This window comes from Cryptomeria japonica, chromosome 3, assembly GCF_030272615.1.
Source record: "Cryptomeria japonica chromosome 3, Sugi_1.0, whole genome shotgun sequence".
In the NCBI taxonomy this organism is placed as follows: domain Eukaryota; kingdom Viridiplantae; phylum Streptophyta; class Pinopsida; order Cupressales; family Cupressaceae; genus Cryptomeria; species Cryptomeria japonica.
The window spans coordinates 54,482,161-54,501,753 of record NC_081407.1 but is presented as its reverse complement, the minus strand read 5'-3'; positions in this window follow the sequence as shown (position 1 = coordinate 54,501,753).

Sequence of the window (19,593 nt, the reverse complement as noted above, 5' to 3'; positions counted from 1 at the left end):
AAATAAGGCAATGCGTCAATGTTAAAGTATGATTCCACAAGCATTGACCATTTTTAGAGGTCTACAGGTTACACAAAGATGCAAGTTTGCATGGGGGTCCTGTATGTTAGCCCACCTTTATAGAGAGCTTCACCAGGTGGTGTATCTAGGATACAACATTTTATCAGCAAGAGTGACACTATTACAGGTGTGGGCTTGGGAACACATTCTTGTGGCAAGACCACTTGCATATAGGGATAAGCCAGTTGGCCAAGCATATGCATATGGATATATAGGTATAGTTGTCCAATGTAAGTTGGGAAAACTAGAGCATTGGCAGAGAGCATTAGATGATATTGATATGGTCATCTGGAGACCATATATGGACTGTGATGTATGGGCGGAGGATGAGCTCCTATGTTTATATGTCTAGATATTTTATCGGGCAGATGCCCTTTAGTATCGATCAATTCTTGCATAGCCATGTGCAGCGGCAGTATGGGAGACAAGAGGGGATGCCACAAGGAGCGTGCTTATATGCTCATCAGAGATAGGATGTGCCCAAGTGGATAGTGTAGCAGCAATAGAGGAGTACATGACATTAGTAGGCTAGATGTGGGGATATAGAGCTGGGGTTGTGGATGCAGTGATGACATAGGATTTCTTGACCTACTTTGTGGCACATGTAGTGGCACAAATATCAAATCCAACAGAGATGATACTTGCTTTTGATGAGGAGGAGGATGAGCAACTAGAGAGGCGAGGGGGAGTGAGACATAGAGATGAGGAGGGAGAGGAGGTTGGAGAGGGAGGTGGGGATGATGGAGGAGGTGATCGAGGAGGTGGTGGAGGATATGGAGGAGATAGAGGAGGTTTGTGGAGAGAGAGAGGATGAGGTGGTGATGGAGGTAGGGATAGAGGATGAGATAAAGGACAAGGTGGATATGGAGGGAGAGGAGGAGGACTACTCCTTGGTGTTGGTGGTACCAGTAGGGTATGTGTAGTGTTAGCGGCTGTGGGGGGTATAGAGGATGATAGGAAATTCACCCAAAGGAGGAGATCAGATGTTCTACCTCCATTGGCGCCTCAAAAAGGGACAGGCATGGGTGGGACCATGATATAGGTACCCATTTAGATTAGGGTACCTTCCCATCGTTAGGACTCATAGATTAGATCCTTATAGGTCATAGTATAGTAGCTATAGGTATAGGTGCTAGCACAGCAGCACCTGATTACACATATTACGGCTGAGCAGGATACAGAGAGAGTGCATCGAGACCAAGCAGAGGGATTGCAAAGAGTGATAGGTGCTTACGTGATGCAGGACACATTTTTTTGCTGAGGGAGATACAATACTCGACCATGGCAGCTGAGTATTATAGGTAGTTATATGAGGATCTAGTCCCTAGAGAGTAAAGAGCTCCTAGTTATGTAGCTAGTCGGTCTGGCTGTAGTCAGATGGGGACAAAGAGAAAAGGTGTTAAGGGGCCTTCTCGACATGATCCACTTGGGGGAGATCTAGGAGCTTGGCCATCTACTGTGAGACCATCATCCTCAAGAGATAGTCATACTTGAGAGACTTGTCTCTATTTTATTTTGATCATCTTGTTGTATTTTGACAGACATGACAGTCCTTGTACATTTCAACTATTTCATGAGATACACACACACACACACACACACACACACACACACACACATATATATATATATATATCTGTGTGTGTGTGTGTGTGTGTGTGTGTGTGTGTGTGTGTGGCACTGATTTCTCTGTTTCATATGTGATGCATTATGGATGATTCTATGATATCCTTTGATATGATGTTCTGATGATGATGATGAAATGCTTATATGGTAATTCTTTTAATTTTTTATTATGATGTATGAGCGATAAGGATGAAAATATGATGATGCTTTGTTTATCTTGATTTTGTTGATGTATGATGTGAGATGTATCATGAAAATGACATGTATGATAATGATATGATATGAGATGTATCTTGAAAATGAGATGTATGATAATGATATGATGTGATGTATCTTGAAAATGAGATGTATGATAATGATATGATGTGAGATGTATCTTGAAAATGAGATGGATGATAATGATATGCAGCTAAATGCAAGTGTAAAATGATATGAAACTAATTGATCACCCTCTTTTTCTCGTTGTCATTCCTATGTAGTCACATGTTTTTGCTTGTCATCATTGAGCTTTTGATATGTTGGAAGTTTATACAAGCATAATGGTATAATTGAACCACAATGACCTGAGTAAAACATACATGGATTTTGATATTGCAAGATGACACAAGCATTGAGGTATAATTAAACCAAGATGACCTGAGTGTTGCTTGTGTATAATAGACAAGATTTAGCCATTTGTATGCAAAAAGTGGAACAATGCCTTCAGTGATATGTTTCCAATCACATCTCAAGACAAAATTTGCATAGTACAAGTGATTGCCTCATAGACAGAAAACCAAAAAAAAAGTATTAGACTCCCCTACAATTTTCTCTAGCTTGATGCATCGTTGAGAAATTTAGAAGGTCGAATGATTCAAAAATTGGAAGTGCAAAACAGTCAAAACTTTGTGTGAGATGTAAACAAAATATAAGTCAGAAAATCATCCATCATGTGTGTGTTGAAGTTTTTAATCGAATCAATGTTTTGTTTTCTTTGCGGATGAGCTGTTGTTGACAGAATTCCCCTAGCGTGTTGTGGTTCTTGTTTTATTGTTGTTGGGATGTTTTGAAGCTAGAGGAATTCTTCCCCTAGTTATAGATATTGATTGATGTGGATATTCATACTCATTACCTAGCCATGGTGGGATATGATGAACTGATCTTTAGATAAGCAAGGACAGTGACTACGTTAAGTATGTTCGGGATCATGTTGCGTAAAAATTGTTGGGCGATGACCATTAGCTTTGACTTCGGATTGCAAAAGATATGAGTAATGATAGATAGAGGAGTTGTTCCCTCACAAAGAGCGTCTATTGCCAGGTTTGCACCACTTGTTTTTATTGCACCTTTTTGTTTTTCTGATTTTTTTTGTATTTTTCTGTGCATTAGACCACTCAAGTATAGAATTTCTTCAGATGGATGTTGTTGGTTGGTTCATCGAGCACATCTCCTTCTAAAGTTGTTAGCCGATAGGTGCTTGATCCATAGGCTGGTATGATGACATAGGGACCTAACCAATTAGGTTCAAACTTCCCCTTCTTTTCTCGATCCTGTTGATTTCTGGGATTTTATTTGAGTACAAGATCACCGACTTTAAAAATCCTAGGGATGACTCTGTGGTTGTAGCTTTTGCACATGCACTGCTAGTATGCTCTGAGATTATAACATTTTTCATCCAGAAGCTCTAGTTCTTGTAATTTGTTTACCCGATACTCCTCATCAGGTATGAGGCCTTTTAAAGATACTCCGAGTGATGGAATTTCTACCTCAAGAGGTAAAATTTCTTCTTATTTGTACACCAATGAATATGGTGTAGCTCCTATTGGTTTCCTGATGCTAGTCTTGTATGCCTAGAGTACTGGATTGATTTGCACATGCCAATCCTTACTTGCATCATTTACTGTTTTCTTTAGGATTTTCAAGATTGTTTAATTTGATGCCTCTGCTTGACCATTACCCTGTGGGTAGTAAGGTGTATAGAAACGATGTTGGATTTTGAATCGCTCACATAGTTCTAACACATCCTAGTTTTTGAAAGGATGCCCGTTGTTTGTGATGATGGAACTGGGAATGCCATATCTGCAAATTAGATAATTGAGAATGAATGAGGCAATTTGTTTTCTAGTTACTGTGCTAGTGATAATGAATGAAATACTCTATTGTAGTGATAATAAACTTGTGTCCATTTGAAGAGGAAGGATGGATTTTCCCTACTAAACCAAGTCCCCACTAATAGAAAGGCCATGATATTGTAAATGGTTGCAACTTATGTGTTGGTGCATGGATAAGATTGCCATGGATTTGGCACTTAGGACATTTCTTTTCGAAATGATAAGAGTCTTTCTCCATTGTCGGCCAGTAATATCCCATTCTCGGAAGTTTTTTAGCAAGAGTAGGACCACTTGAATACGTGCCATAGATACCCTCATGAAGCTTGTGTAAAGAAGAGTTAGATTCATTACAATCTAGGCAATGAAGAAGAGTACCATCTAGACCTCGACGATAAAGTGTGTCAGCGATTAGGGTATAACGAGTGGCTTGCCAGATAAAGTTGCATTTTTTATTATGAGATAGGTCAATGGGTAGGGTATTGGTTTTAAGATATTCATAGATTGTTCCGTATAAAGGAGAGTTTGAACTGATTAAGGCATAGATGACATGGGATGCAAAATTGTCATAGGCTGGGGAAAACAATTGCTCTACTAGGAACTCATAATGACTCTATTGCTTTGGAATTTGTAGTAGTCAAGCGATAGTAGCCATTGCATTGGCCTCTTTGTTGTCCAACCTTGGTATTTTCTCAAAGGTGATATGTACAAAGTACTATTTGAATTCATCCACCATTCTTTTGTATGGCAGCAGCTTGTCATCCTTTGTCTGATATTCATTGTTGATCTAATTTATAACCAGTTGGGAATCTCCATAGAATTTCAATTTTGTGATTCTCCATTCCATGACCATTTTGATTCCTATGACCAAGGCTTCATACTCAACAATGTTATTAGTGCAGGGAAACAAGAGTCTATAAAATCTTGAAATGGTGTGTCCTTGAGGGGTGACGAACAAGATGCTGGCACCTGAGCCATGTTGAGTATAGGAACCATCATAGTATAGGGTCCATTGCTTGAGTGTAACAGTAAGGACATCCCTATCTGGAAATTGTACCTTCATTGGTTGCTTATTTGGTAATGGTGCTTCAGCTAATTGATCTACAATTACTTATCCCTTGATAGACCGATGCTCTGTGTATTGGATATCAAACTCACTAAGAATCATGACCTATTTAGCCAGTAAGCCCGTGAGAGCTTCTTTGTTGAGTAAATATTTGAGAGGATCAATTTTTTCTACTAGCTTGATTGTGTGAGCTAGCATGTAATGTCAGAAATTTTGAGAGGTGAATACCACAACTAAATGAGCCTTCTTAATGAATGTATAATTTAGATCATATCCATTTAATGTTCTACTGATGTAATATATAGCTCGTTCCTTGCCTTCTTGATCTTCTTGTGCTAACAATTCCCCCAATGATACTTTTGTTGTTGATATGTAGAGAATGAGCAGCTTTCCTGCTATTGGTGGTACCAAAACTAGTGGGTTCATTAGATATTTCTTGATTTGATAGAATGATTCCATACACTTGGCTTCCCATCTGAATGGTATATTTTTATGTAGCAGTTGATTGAATGGTAAAATTTTATCTGCTAGTTGGGCTATGAACTGCCTGATTGACTATAGTCATCCCTATAGAGATCTAAGTTGACTAATGTTCCTGGGAGGTGGCATCTCCATGATGGCATGTACCTTCACTGGATCTACTTCAATGCCCTTTGCTGACACAATGTAGCCTAATAATTTGTCTGATGTCACCCCAAAAAAACACTTTTAGGGTTTAGCATGACTTGGGATTTCTCCAATCTTTGAAATATTTTATCTAATATGCTCAGGTGCATGACTTAGCTAGTAAATCATCCACATAGTCCTCCATGAAGGCATGCATCATATTATGAAAGATTGTTGTCATTTCTCTTTGATAAGTTGCCCCAACATTCTTTAAGCCAAAAGGCATGACATTCCAACAATACGTTCCCCAAGGACACATGAACGTTGTTTTATCTTGATCCTATAGAGCTATCCATTAATGAGAGAATTACATGGCCCATCATGATGTCTACAATTATGTCGATGATGGGCAAAGGAAAGTCATCCTTTGGGAAGGCTTTGTTGACATCTCTAAAATCTGTGCATTATCTGATGCTTCCATCTGGTTTTGAAACTGGTACAATGTTTGAAATCTATTCAGCATAGTCGATAGATCGAATGAATCCAACGTCTAATAACTTTTATAGTTCAGCTTTGACCATTAATGCTACATGCGGATTCATCTTTCTTAACTTCTACATGACTGGCTTAGCTCCTGAAGCAATAGATAAATGATGTATGATTAACTTGGGATCTATTCCGGGCATATCAACATAGGACCAAGAAAAATTGATTTTCTTTTCTTTGAAGAATCTGATAAACTCGGGTTTTTCCTCTTCTGTCAGTGATTTTGCTAGGTGTATGTTTTTAGTTGTTGCTTTTGTACCAATGTTGATCGATTGAGTGGGCTTAATCAATAAGGGTGATCGCTCCTGATAGTGTTCAAGAAGAGTGTCAAGTCTCCCATTCTTAGGTGCCTTAAAAAAGTTTTCACCCTTAGATGTGTCCTTTATTTTGACTTTTATGTGATCTAGTGCTGCCATTGACTGGTTTTTAGCATTAGATCCTTATTTCTTTCATATTTATGACTGAGAGACTTGGCATCCTCTTGATTGTAGATATTGTTATTTTATTCACTGGTAGAGTCTATTTCTAGGTGGATTGTACATAGGTAATGGACAATGGACGTGTCATCTGGGAAAATAGGTATATCATGGTGTTCAGGTTCATCCTAGTCTATCAAATTAGGAAATACAAGCAGTAAAGTATCATTTGGTGGGTCGAGGTCAGTTGTGGTAAGTGTCATGATAGAGGTATCATTAAGGTTGTCTAGGATGTTGGTTAGGTTAATGATATTGTCAAGGTCTTTGATGGTATCATCTTCCATGTAGACTTTCTCGTAGTGTCGCTGGCCATTTTCCTTAGCCTCATTGATATGGTGTGGACCGAATTCAAGTAATCGAGACTATGTACCTTGTCCTTCCTGAGAAAGGGGTGTGTGTATAGCACCTTCAGGGACATCTTCAAAAATATTTGAGCAACTAACCCATTCATAGTCATTAGAGTCAATTTCAAAAGTACTATCCCAGAGTCTTTCAATGTTGTGGATAGGTATGTTGTAGGGTGAAAAGAGATCTCTAATAATTGATACCAGTCTTGTAGTTTTTTCTGATTCTGAATCAGAACCTGCTTGTACCCTTTGCATTTGTTCAAACACTATTTCTCCTTGGGGAGTAGTGATTTCTTCAGGAGGTGACTCTGCCTTGTTTTGAATAAGTTCTTGAACATGGTGCACTTCCTCATAAAATGCTTCTTCCTTTTGAAGGATTAGTTCCTCTTGTCATTTTTCTTTTTCCTGGTGTTCTCGCTCTTTCCTTGTTGTTTCTGTTGCTTGGTGTAGTGCCTCTTGCCACGAGTCCTGATTGCATTTCTTCTTTGCTTTCCACTGAGGTTTTTTATTTCTATTTTGTTTTTTCCTTTGGGGTATGTTGTGACCATATCCCTATCTTGTTTTGTCTCGAGAAAATTGTGAAGGATGGTCTAGTGGTTCTGTAATGCCTTTTCGACGCTTGCCTATAGGTCATTTTCCATTGTATCCCATTCATTGCATGATCAGGAATTCTTTTCCATATTGTTGTGTTGGTATAGCTACCTCCAAAGTAGCAGCTCTGACTTCTCCCTCATCCTTGTATAGCCAACTAAGGATGTCTTTCTCTTCTGATTCATGTGCTAGTGTGCCCAATTGGATAAATTTGCCATCAAACTTGGTGATGGGTTGTGTTGCGTGATGTGTCGATGTAGAAGGTTGCCCATGAGACTTTGGTGATGTTGGCAATTTGGATAGACACATGGGTTCGAAAGAGTATTCTCCCATGCCTTGCTCTTTGATTTTCATTTTTTGTTTGAAATCCATGGATAAATATTTGAGCTTTTCTTGATGATGATCTAGTGCTGAGGAAGTTTGAGCTGCCTTGTTGTGTGGAACCAAGCTGTCTTGACCTGCCCCCATAGAATTGCAATGTTGAAAGGGGTTATTGTATGCTGATATGGAAATCTCCTGCCCATTATATGGGAATTTGACACACTGATGGTAGGTTGAAGGTACTTCTTTCATTTCATGTATCCAAGGACGACCCAATAAAATATTGTATGTTAAGTCTATGTCTAAGACTTGGCACATAGTGTCTCTTTATATCAGTCCTACCTGAATAGGTACTATCACTGTTCCCTTGGATGATTTTTTGATGAATACTAAGAGGGGGGGTAAATTAGTATGCCCAAAAATGTAACCAAACTCTTAAACAATTTTATTGTAGACCGGTATAGTAGTTTGAACAAAAAACTGGTTAAAACACAGATAAGCCAAATAAAAAATTAAGCATTCACCCACAAAAGCACAATCACCGTAACACAAGATATTTTGACATGGAAAACCAAATGGGAATAACCACGATGAGTAAAACTCACAAGTCAACTATTTGTAGAATAGTAACCAGACCAGTTAAGGCCTTACAATGTTCTTCACCTGAACAAATCCTATTAGGAATCTATATCTCTATTAGGAGACAAGTCCTGTTAAAGACTACCCTGTTAAAGTATTTCAGATCCACAACCCACAACTGTGAACCACCTTGTTAGAGGATTTACAATAGCCTTGACTAGGCCTACCCAGTTAAGGGTTTTAGACTTGTTGAAGAGATTAGTAATCAACAAGTGAATGATCTAGAAAGTAGTACACAATGCTTGATTAGATCCTTGGCTGCTCTTTGTTAATGTATTGCAACATTACTTCAGTCTTCTATCATTTTCATGTTCAATCTCTACTGCATGATGCTTCTATAACAACTTCACTCTTCAACACACATACACATGTTAAAACCCTAGACATGATGTCCTTAAATAGGAAGATGATTTCATGTCGGTCCAATGAGATTGAATTACAATTTCCTAGATTCAAAGAATCTAGACACATTTGGTAACACGACATAGAAACACCGCCAAAGTGTCGGTGGATGATAACTCATCACACTATACATGTTTATCAATTGAACCACCGCATCGGTGTCAATGGATGATAACTCATCACACTTTACAAGTTTACCAGTTTAACACAGTATACTGATTACCAATTAACAAACAAAGACTGGTAAACTTCAACATAGTGTTCTGATCAAAAAGATTAACTGCAACTAGTGTGTTAGGTCCCAGAGACAACTGAGAGTGGGGGGGGGGGTTGAATCAGTTGTCCAATAAATTCAAACCAAAATTAACTTAACCAAAACTTAATGCTTAATACTGGTCAACCAAACTTTGTGCCAGTAGACAGTTTTATCAGTTAGACGTGTTAGGGTTCCCACAGATACTGAGAGGGGATGTGAATCAGTATCTATCCGGTATTCAAATTTTCTTAAGATAAAACATGCAGAACATAAAGTAGCAGTGTACCGGTATGCAAGAATTAATGTAATAAATAGAATCAAAAACATCCACATGAAAAGAACACCATAACACAAGATGTTTAACGAGGAAACCCGGTGTGGGAAAAACATTGGTGGGATTTGTCACCCACAATATTCACTTACTAGCCAATAAAAGAATATTACTTACAATAGGGGCCTGCATATGCAGGAAGGCCAATTGCCTAGAGCTCACTGCTCAATGAGAAGTCACACTGACTTACAATAAGGATTATACTAATCCAATGACTTGTATTGCTTTACAATAGCATCTCCAATGCCAGATTCAACACCAGTTCTTTCTATGTTCTTTACATATACCCTTAACCTATATTTCGCATATTAGGTCTGCCTAATAATTTTCCTTTTTGTTTGCTTCCTTACTTACACTTTAAAATGTCTACAATGATCTCTTTTATATACAAGAGTCATTTTACAATTTGCCAAGTCGGCTTGCAATAATAATCAAAATATTACATATCAAAAATCATGTCAGCCTTTGTGCCGGTATACATCTTTTCTTCTGTGTCGGTGCCGGTGCTGGTGTAGAGTGATCTTATTGATGTTGGTGCACTGTCTTGCTTGAATAATGCTTTGCCGGTATGATGTCTTGCCGGTGCCATAGGATTGCAAGGTTGCCATCAATGACAAAACCTTCAATCACACACAATGTCTCATTGGAGTGTCCATATGCCAACAATCTCCCCCTTTGGCATTGATGGCAACACTCATGAGAAATTTCAAAAAGGTGTCCAAAAATGTGTAGACCAAAAAATTTACCAAAAATATGAGGGGCTCCCCCTGAGCATATGATTCCTGTCTTTGAATTTTCTCATCATACTACTCCCCCTTTGGAATCAATGACAAAGGTTTAGTAGAGTTTGTAGTTATACTGGTCCATATCCTCAACCTTGTAGTTGGGTAGTTATTATCTGAAAAAGATCGCCCAAAATTAAGTTTATACTATCCATAAACTTTTTGCTATCTTTTATTGTTGTTTCAGTCCTCTTCATAGTGTCGGTGAGATGCTACAATTGTTCTGTTGGTGTTTTACTTCCCGGTGTTAATGCCTCTGAGATTTCCTTCCGTAGAGATGCTAGATAGTCCAATCTTGGACTCAGTTTAGATCTCAAGTGTTTTTCTTTATTTATTATTGTCTCTTTCTCTTTCTCCTGTTTAAGTAATTCTGCCTCAAAATTTGCTAACTTATCTTCAAAAATAGATAGTGAATCTGGTGAGTTGACAAAATTCTCTGCAAGCTTGTTTATCTCTTCCTGTGTCTTGCTTATTTTCTTGTCTATATCTACAGTCAGGAAGTTTGTTTTGCATGTGTCTTTGTATAGGTTTTTGTACTCTTTTAACAAACTACACAGTTCCGGTAGAAGTGTGTCAAAGTCTTTGTTACACTTCTTAATTTCTTCCTCAAAGAATTTTTGTTTCTCCTTTTCTACAATGTCCTTTATAGATTCTACCTTTATTTTCTCAATATTTCCAGAGATGTATTTACATAATGTATCCAACTATCCTAAAGAATCTTTATTATCTATATTACAATCAGGAGCGATTATCTTCAAAATTGGTATTGAATCATCTATTGCTTTGTAAGCTTGTGAACTATAGTCAGTTATTTTCTTGATGGATTCAAGTAATACCTCAGTCACATTTGTTGACTTTGATGGTGACCCAACAAACTGAGTACTGGTGGAAGTCACCATGCTTGTATTGACCTCTAGTAGGTTAGTTTGTGTCTGCATTTCCTTTAGCATTGGTTTTCCTACTTCATTGCTTACCGGTGGCATCTGTTCTGGAGCCTTTAGCTCTGTCGGTTTCTCTTATTGTGCCTCAGATTCCATTTTTTTCTTTGTATCCTCTGCTGGTTGCTCTATATTTCCTGTTACCAGAGGCTCTTTAGCCATATCTAAGTTTTCACTTGAGTATTTATCAACTGTTATGTTGATCTTTTGGGTATCAACATTTACAGTGAATAGGACTTCAGGATTTGTATTGCTATCTTCTGCATCCATGCTTTCAGCTGCCGGTTGGTTTTCAGGGATTGTAATTTTTACAGGTGGAGGTAGGTTATCGTTAACCTTTATGCTTGGAGGTCCACCAATTTTCCCTTTCCTTTTGTCCTTATCCTTCTGATATACCTTAATAGGCTTGGGATTCCTATATTCTTCTTGTTTCTCTTTTTCAATCAAAAATATGTCCCAACCATCTTTTGTTTCCTTTGAAACCTTTGTAACTCTACCTGCCATCAGTGAAACATGCCGGTGTGCAGTGGAAAAAACTGTCCGATTGGCCTGAGCTATCAGATCATCAATTTCTGTTGGGGAGTTTACCGGATATATAGCAAGTAGTTTTTCTATTTTTATTTTCTTGTCCAGTTCAATTACTCCTTGCCTTCTGGCCTCAAGTCTTTTGTATAAGCCATTAGGAATTTCATTTACGACTTCCATCAAAACCTTTTTAAACATGTCCATGTGTAGTATTACACTCTCCTCAACTTGCCCTTTCTCATCAGCCGATAGAGTGTCATAAATTTTCCTTATGTCCTTCAGTTTTCCTTCCTTTGTGATCTCATTTAACAAAATGTCTAGAGGTGCCAGGTCAATTTTTGCCTTTTTCTTTTTCTTAGGAGTCAGCTTCTTTTTAGGTGTGACCTTTCTAACTGGAGATCTCACAGCTTGTTGCTTCTGCCTTGTCCTTCTAGGTGAAGGAGTGGTTGCCGGTGAGGGATCTCTTTTCCTAACAACTCTTTTAAAGGTTGCTGGCATATCTCCTTCTGAAGAAGTACCTACCAGTGATAGATGAGCTTCAGGTTGTGGGGCTACCAACTCATCTTCGGTTATGCTGGTTTTCTTTAATACATCTTCCTTAATGGCTTTTGCTTGTCTGGATCCTTTCCTCACAACTGCCTCAACCTTTTTCACTCTTTTCTTTGATTGAATTTGGCTTTCTATGGTTTCAGCACTACCAAATATTTCTTCTTTAGGTTCATTGAGGGCTTCCAGAAGTGCTTTGGCGTAAGTTTCAACTATGTGGTCATCTGTTTCATACCCCATTTCTATTACCCAAATTGTCTGAGGGATGACAGCTTCCATCCATATTTCACCCTTTTTGATAACAAAGCATATATCATCTTTGTATTTGTCTACAATCTTCTATGATAACCTTGTCCTTTTCTTCATTTTGGTCTTTAATGCTTGGAAAAAGTCATTAATATTGTTTTCCTTATTCTCACCCATGGTATTGAACAGTTTTGTCAGTTGCTTTCCTACCGGTATGTCATATCCAAATTCTTTGTATCCCATACCAGGACTTGTTTTGTTATATGAAGCATTAGACACACTAACAGATTTCCAAATCTGAAGGTTCCTTTCTTATCCTTCTTTATCTTTCCAAGGTTGTCAATTAGTTCATCCTTTAACCATTCACATATGTCAATTTTTGCATTGTCTGTGACCATGTCATAAGCACTCTTAATGCATAAACTTGAAACTGAATTAAGTCTATTAGCATGAGTAGCTTTATAACCTAATATCATGCTTATGAATCTCACATTGATATCTTTTACATCATTAACCCTTAAAGATCTTTTATCAGATGTTGCACCTGTTAGGTCTATGACTAAATCATTTGAAACTTTCTTGTTTTTATCTGGTCTTTTATTCGTGGCCGGTAACCCTGTGGCAGCCTTTACCACTTTCTTGGTGATCTTATGAATTGCATCTAACTAGAAAAATTCTCCATCAACTCTGCTTAACACTATCCTAATCACATCCTTAAGAAATTCAGGAATACTAAGGATTTCTGTGAATCCTAGGGTTTCAATGATTTTGTGTTCAGCTTTGATATTGTTGGTATCATCACATATCTCAGTTTTGTACATGGTTTTGATTTCTTCGTCTCCTAGCTCTTCAATATTGTAGTGAATATACATTCTAGGGTCTTCAGCATATACAACACCTTTAGGGATTTGAGAGAATGCACCTAAGGTATCATCCTTCTTTGCTATTTTGGGGACCAACTAAAATACGGGCCTAGGTCTTTTAATTACTTCCACAACAGTAGGGTTCGCTATGTATTCAATTGCAGAAGTGGATGCCATGATAAAATACCTTTTTCTCTCTTGGATGAATGATTGCCTAGAGTGTGCTTGCTTCTTGCTCGAAATGCCTTAGCTCAGAAATCTTCGCGCTCTCTGAAATTTTGAAATCATAGTGAAATGAAATGGAGCCAAACCTTATTTTATAAAGTCTTTTTCGCTACCTACCACATTAATTGCATGCTGGTTATGTATTCACTTAACTTTATTTGCCGGTAATAAGTGATTTTCAACTTCTTTTCTCTAAAGGAGGGAATAATAGCACATGTGTCATTAGATTGCCAAACCCTCAAGATAATTTTCTTCAATTAGATGAAGAACTTCCTGCCGGTAGAGCACTGCTTAGTCCTGCCAGTGGAGCATCACTTTGTCCTGCAGGTGGAGGAGTATTCCCAATATTTAGATCAACTTTTCTAATCCATTGCTTTGAGAATTCCTTCTTAACCTCTTCAATTTTTTCTTTACCTTTCAAGCTAGCATTTTTGTTGTCTACCGGTGTACCTTTACTTCTACAAAATTTAGCAATATGCCCAATCTTGTTACATGCATAACAAGTTACATTATTTTTCTAAATAGCTTTCCCATAACCTATGCCAGTTTGTGTTTTGCACTGAATTGATAGATGTCCAAATCTTCCACAAACATAACATCTTACATTCATTCTGCAGTTTTCAGAGTTATGACCAACTTTGTTGCATTTGGAGCATTGACCGGTGGGAGGATTAATATTCTGATAATTCCTAGATCTACATTCATTTGCCCTATGACCATATTTATTACAGTTAAAGCATTTTCCATTGAATTTATAACTATTAGGTGGTCTTACCGATTTGCCGTGATCTTGAGTATTTGCAGTACTGGAACTTTCTCCAACTTCAAATCCAATTCTAGAAGTGTCACCTTTGGGTGTTTGATTCTTCAATAAGGTACCAAGTTCTTATGAGCTTTTCTTGAATTTTTCTTTATGTTGATTTGTCGTTTCCAATTCCCTTTCCAAGATTTCTTTTTGTCTCATTAGTTCATTTGAGTCATTCTGAGTATGCATCAGATCTATCTTCAACATGTCATTTTCATAGCTAAGTCTTGTGTTCTCATTTGCTACATCACTTAGTCTTCTGGTCAATTCTTCTTCATTCTTCTTTCTGTCCTCGATCTCTTTGAAAAATATCATAGTCATATCCTGCATTTCATTTTTTGTTGTCATGATCTCTTGTTAGGGTTCCCACGGATACTGAGAGGGGGGGTGAATCAGTATCTATCCGATATTCAAATTTTCTTAAGATAAAACATGCAAAACATAAAGTAGCATTGTACCAGTATGCAAGAATTAATGTAATAAACAGAATCAAAAACATCCACATGAAAAGAACACCATAACACAAGATAACGAGGAAACCTGGTGTGGGAAAAACCTTGGTGGCATTTGTGACCCACACTATTCACTTATTGGCCAAGAAGAGAATATTACTTAAAATAGGGGCCTGCACATGTAGGAAGGCCAATTGCCTAGAGCTCACTGCTCAATGAGAAGTCACACTGACTTACAATTAGGATTATACTAATCCAATGACTTGTACTGCTTTACAATAGCATCTCCAATGCCAGATTCAGTACCGGTTCTTTCTCTGTTCTTTACATATACCCTTAACCTATATTTCGCATATTAGGTCTGCCTAATAATTTTTTGTTTTTGTTCGCTTCCTTACTTACACTTTAAAATGTCTACAATGATCTCTTTTATATACAAGAGTCATTTTACAATTTGCCAAGTCGGCTTGCAATAATAATCAAAATATTACATATCAAAAATCATGTCAGCCTTTGTGCCGGTATACATCTTTTCTTCTGTGCCGATGCCGGTGCTAGTGTAGAGTGATCTTGTTGATGTTGGTGCACTGTCTTGCTTGAATAATGCTTTGTTGGTATGATGTCTTGCCGGTGCCATAGTATTGCAAGGTTTCCATCAATGACAAAACCTTCAATCACACACAATGTCTCATTGGAGTGTCCATATGCCAACAAGATGCAGTACCAGTAAAGATGCATGAAAAATAAACATAATAACATCCACAACACATAACACAGATATTTGTACATGGAAACCCTGTAAGGGGAAAAACCACAGTGGGAAAAATTACCCACAATCAGATGATACTACTACAAATAGTATGTGTGTACAAAATGGACTCTGCACATACAGAGAGGCCAACTGCCTAGAGCTCACTACTCAATCACAAAATGGGAGTCACACTGACTACAATTAGATGGTTAAATCCAATGATAATGTACCGTTCAAAATAGCATCCTCATATGTTGGATTCAGTATCGGTTTAGCTTTGATTTGCCTTCTTCAAACCTTCCTTTGACCTTGAATGATGTGTACATGTATATCTCTACCTATATTCATATATACCTTATTACAATCCTTTTTCCAATCCCATATCAATCTCACAAATGAGATCTTACATTTATACCAAAACCTAAGACCAATTGAGTAGGTCGGCTTACTAAAGATATTACAATAAAATTAATTACAATTGAATCAATATCTGATGCATCATGTCAGTTCAATGCATTTACAATAATAAAAAATCATCTTCATCATGTGTCGTGCTGACCTAGAATAGATATGCTTGTCGGTGCATAACCTGGACCTATTTTTCGGTAACAACAAATATGCAAACCCAAATAGACCAATGAACAAATCACCATAACAAAGTGTCCAAACAATGTCTTTGACATAACCAAGTAGTCTCCAAGTCATTCCAAGTGCTAGTGAACAATATAACCTGTCAGTGAACCAAATACCGGTGACTGTGCATAAGTCAGTGAGTTGTCGGTGAACATAATCAAGAGTCTCTAAGTGCTGATAAGAGCTGACAAGTGTTGACAAGTGTTGACATCAATGACAAAACCATATCAACATATCCAAAATACCAACAATCTCTCCCTTTAGCATTGACGGCAACACAAGATGGAAAAACCATCAAAATGCCAAAATAGAAATGCCAAAAATAAAAAACCAACAATCTCCCAAAGAGATCATTAACCAAAAACCAAAATACAGTCTCTCCCCCAAGGGATAATGTGTTTTTCCATAAATATCTCTCCCCCTTTGACATCAAATGCCAAAGCAATAAAAAAACCAGATTCAAATACAAAATACCAACTACTCCCCCTGAGAAGTAGCTCTCCTTATCAAAGAAGAAATAAGAGATTTCTCTGTTAATTCTATCAGTTGATGATCAAACATCAATTGTCTAAGTTTCTAGCGGTGGAGGTACAACCCCAAGCTGCTCTCTGAGATATTCAAGAGTCTCCTTAGGAAAAGGCTTAGTAAAAATATCTGCAATCTGCTCTTTAGTATTCACATAAACCAATTTAACTTCTTTTGCTTCAACATTATCTTTTAGAAAATTGAATTTGATAGAAACATGTTTAGTCTTTGAGTGGAATACCGAATTCTTAGATATATCAATTGCTGCCAAATTATCACAGTAAATAGTTATAGGTTCCTTGCATTTTACCTTTATGTCCTTCAACATTTGTTTAATCCATAATACCTGTGTGCAATTAGTTGTTGTTGCAACATATTTTGATTCTACTATTGATAAACATGTGCAACTTTGTTTCTTGTTGAACCAAGAAATTAGTCTGCTACCAAGAAAAAATGCTCCACCGGTGGTACTTTTTTTGTCATCTACATCTCCTGCCCAATTTGCATCTGTGTATGCACATAAATCAAAGTTTTCATCTCTAGGATAGCATAAGCCAAGATTTGTAGTGCCTTGTAGGTACCGAAAAATCTTTTTTACTGTTGATTCATGATTTTCTTTAGGATTACTCTGAAATCTTGAAACAATACATATTGCATTCATAATATTAGGTCTTGTTTGTGTCAAATACAGTAAACCTCCTATCATAGACTTGTACCTAGTTGGATTAACAAGTGTTGATTCATCCTTCAATGATAATTTATCAGTTGTAGTCATACGTGTGCTTATCGGTTCAGAGTTCTCTATGCCAAATTTCTTTAGTAATTCCTTCAAGTACTTAGATTGACATAAGAATATACCTTTATCAGTCTGTGAAATCTACAATCCTAAAAAGAATTTTATCTCCCCAATCGTAGACATTTCAAATTCTTGTTGCATTTTATTAGAAAAGTCTTTACATAATCCATCTTCTCCTCCAAAGATTATATCATCAACAAAAACTTCTATAACCAAGATGTTATCATTAGTCACTTTGTAATATAGATTGTTTTTTGCATTACCTTTAGTGTATCCAATCTTCAAAAGATATTTGTCCAGTCTAGCATACCAAGCTCTAGGAGCTTGCTTTAGTCCATACAAAGTTGTCCTTAACCTGCAAACCATATCTATGTCATCTGTCAATGAAAATACATTAGGATGTTCAATTTAAACTTCTTCTTAAAGATCTCCATTCAGAAATGCACATTTAACATCCATTTGATATACTTTATAGTTCTTGTGGGCTGCAAAAGCCAAGAATAATCTGACTGCCTCAATTCTAGCTACTGGAGCAAAGGTTTCATTATAGTCAACTCCTTCTTTCTATGAATATCCCTTACACACTAATCTTGCTTTATTTCTTATTACCTTATCATCTTCATTAAGTTTATTTCCGAATACCCATTTAGTTCTAATTACATTTTTGTCTGTAGGTCGGGGAACTAATGTCCATGTGTTATTCTTTTCAATTTGTTCCAATTCATCTTCCATAGCTTTAAACCAATATTTATCTTCACATGCCTCATTAACTGATGTTGGTTCAATTTGAGAAATAAGGCATACCTTTTCATTTGCCAATCCTCCTCTAGTAATAACTCCTTGATACTTGTTTCCAATTATATGATCTTCAAAGTGGTTCAATCTTACATACCGGGGTGTTTTTACTTCTTGTTGTTCCTCAATCATTCTGGAAGCCTCAGATGATGCCGGTGTGACTAGATCAACATTTTGTATTGGTGTATTCATTATAGGTTCATTTATTATTATCTCTATTGTTGGTTCAGAGTCCATATACCTTGAATTTCCTCTAAATTGTTCATCAGTCTTCACATTTGCACTCTCAACAGTTTTCTACAATCTCTTGTTAAAACATATATATGCCTTGCTCTTATATGAATAACCAAGAAATATTCCTTCATCACTTCTAGGATCAAATTTGCCAATATGATCATCTCTTCTAATATAGCATTTACTTCCAAATATTCTGAAATATTTAAGAGCAGGAGTAATACCAAACCATAGTTCATGAGGGGTCTTACCGGTTTCACCTTTGATGTGAACTCTATTGAATGTGTAGACTATTGTATTCACTGCTTTTCTCCAATATATATGAGGTAGGTTTCCTTCTAATATCATGCTTCTAGCTGCATCCAAAATAGTTTTGTTCTTTCTTTCCACAACTCCATTTTGTTGGGGTGTCAGGGGTGTTGATAACTGTCTTTTGATTCCATTCACTTCACAGAATGTATTAAATTCCTTAGATGTGAACTCAGCTCCTTGATCTGATCTCAAACATTTAATTTTGTTACCGGTTTCATTCTCTACCATCACCTTGAATAGTTTGAATTTCCCAAAAGCTTCTGATTTCTCCCTGAGAAAAGTAACCCAGCACATTCTAGAATAGTCATCAATGATTAGCATAAAATACCTATCTCCTTGTAAACTTCTAGTTCTTGAAGGACCACATAAGTCAGTATGAATTAAGTCAAGAACATTATTGGATTTTTCTGGAGTACTCTTAGAAGATGCTCTAACTTTCTTTCCAAATTGACATTCCTTACATACCGAATTATGAGGTTTAACAATCTTAGGTAAATCTCTTATTGCCTTAGTTGTATTGATTTTCACAATGCAATCAAAATTTGCATGACAAAGTCTCTTATGCCATAACCAACTTTCATGAATATGAGAAATCAAACATGTCTTCTCATAGTTATTCAAATGAAAGATATTACCTCTAGTCTGATTACCGGTTGCAATTTCTAAGCCAATTCTATTCATGATTGTGCATTTAACATTCTTGAACTGTAACTGAAATCCTTTTTCAACTAATTGACCAACTCTCAAAAGATTATACTTCAAACCTTCAACATAGTAAACATTATCACTATTGTGCTTACCATCAAAAGAT